General features: G+C 40.3%; 1 protein-coding gene across 1 annotated transcript in view; it reads right to left on the reverse strand.

Annotated features, from left to right (window-relative positions):
* The window catches only part of PDSS2 (prenyl (decaprenyl) diphosphate synthase, subunit 2), a 135,054-nt gene that overhangs the window by 12,693 nt on the left and 120,202 nt on the right, over window positions 1–2,159 (reverse strand). The gene's annotated exons all lie outside the window — the stretch shown is intronic.

Here is a 2,159-nt window from a genome sequence, read left to right on the forward strand (position 1 = left end):
CCCCCCCCCCATTTCTTTCCCTCTAGCCTCCCTCCACAAGGGAAAACCACAAACCTCAGTTCTTCTGGAACATGTCTCCTGAAAAGATGTAGATTAGGACCACTACCTCTCCATGTCCTCTGCGGGGACTGCAGAGAGCAGCCAAGAGGAGCAGGCCAGCTGGCACAAGGAGAAGAGCCGAGGCCTGCACTAAAGAGGAACGCTATGTGGCAAGCACAGCTTTGAAGAGATGTTGCCGAGATGGCACAGATTTAGAAGATAAATTAATTTTTGTACAGGAGGAAAAATAAAATAGAGAAAAGAACTGATGAGAAACTAAGCAAGCAGAAAAGGAAGGAAAACAGTAGATAACAAAACTGATTTCTCTGAAGGAGAAAGGGGACTGATCCACAGAACCTCTTTACTATTCTCTTTAAGCTTCTTAAAAGTCAGCTTTTCTGGAATGCATATTAAGAAAACAGCCTGATAGCATTTGGGAGTAGCAAAACCACTGCCAATAAGTGCTTCCTTATTTGTGTATTCCCATCTCTTTGATTTGCCAACTTTTATTTGTACCGGTTGGATCTTACAGCTTCTTCAAAATATATCTAGTAGTTATATTGTATATCAGACACACCAGAAATATGTTCTTCAACAAATGATTGCCTACATGCAGATTCACACTGCAGCGGAGAATTTGCCAACACGTTTGAGGAAGATGCTTTTTAGTCTTAGCAATACCAGAAAAGGTGTGCTCAGCATGCCTTCTCCTGCACCTAATACACATTACAAACAGCAAGAATATTTTCTCATGCTCTGTTCCTCTCAAGCATTCAAATCAATGGCAGTGGTGCTTCTCCAAGCAGCAACCTCATCTAATTAGTCTCCTAAGCCTTCTTTACTACAACTGCACCTTTACTTTTTTCTTTTTTTTTTTTCCTCACAGTAGTTTGGCTCTGACTTTTACTGACCCTGATCTCAGACACACAGATCTTTTTTTCCTTTTACATCAGACTCCTGCATCTGGTTCAGCTTCCTCAAAGCTATCAAGCCTCATTTGCAAAAGGTATGCACTCTTGTCAAACTTGGATAACTTTCTAGGTTCTAGGTCACCATGTGCCAGTAGTGACGGACAATAATACCATGACATTCTTCATTAATAAATGAGGTGGTGTGAAATCAACTCACCTTGCCAGGAAGAAAGATCCCCAAATCCCCCATGAAATTACTCAAAATGCATCAGATAAGCAGACCACAAGTGGATGGCTTAAGACAATGCTTTTGGAGCAGGTTTTCAGGATGTTTTCCAGTATTGACTTTTCTTTCTCAGATGAGATGGTCCCTTTTACATGTCTTAAAACCTACACTTGAGAAATACTTGATAAAGCATTTGATAAATGCTTTTCTTCCAGCCCTGCTTCTTCTGAGAAGGCTTAGAAAGATATAGTGAAAGGCACATGGATTACCTTGGCCTGGATGAGATGATTCTAGTTTATGAGTTATTCCTTTTTTAAATTACAAATGCTATGAGATAAGATGGATTCTAGACCTGTTCTTGAGGGATTCTGCTTAATTTCTTCACTCAAACTTTGATCTTTTGTACCTCACTGCTTAGATGTTGGATGCCTGTTAAAACCAGAGAATTTCTCCTCTTGTCTAGCAAGACATATCTTTAAGTGGCTAAAAGTGACCAATTCTTCTGTCTTTTGACCCCTAGGAAATCCTCCATCCTATAATCCTGGATTAGCTGCTAAATTTTAAGAATACAGGGCTTTCCAAAAGCTCAGTGGGACTGCATTCAGCAACTATTACAACACTTAGTCTGAAGAGCATTCAAGCATTTCTTTGTCTACCACAGTGTTTCCTAGGAACCATTTAAGGTTGGGTGGTTTGTTTTGTTTTGTTTTTTAACATTTCAGGACTCTACTCCAACCCTCCAACCCATAATCCTTTTAAAATAGACACTTGACCAAACAGTTCATTGGGCATTTTAGTTTTAAATGCACAAAGGTGGAGGGTGTTGGTGGTGAGGTCAGTGAGAACAGGGGAGACTTGGGTCTTTATGGATCATTCATTCCTCTGTGTGTGTGTGTGTGTGTGTGTGAGAGTATCTCCATGTATATACACACACATACACATACCTACACATTTTTTTCCTCCTATGACAAAGCTTCCCCCTA

The sequence above is a fragment of the Haliaeetus leucocephalus genome, unplaced genomic scaffold (genome assembly GCF_000737465.1).
Source record: "Haliaeetus leucocephalus isolate CR32 unplaced genomic scaffold, Haliaeetus_leucocephalus-4.0 Scaffold384, whole genome shotgun sequence".
Classification (NCBI taxonomy): Eukaryota; Metazoa; Chordata; class Aves; order Accipitriformes; family Accipitridae; genus Haliaeetus; species Haliaeetus leucocephalus.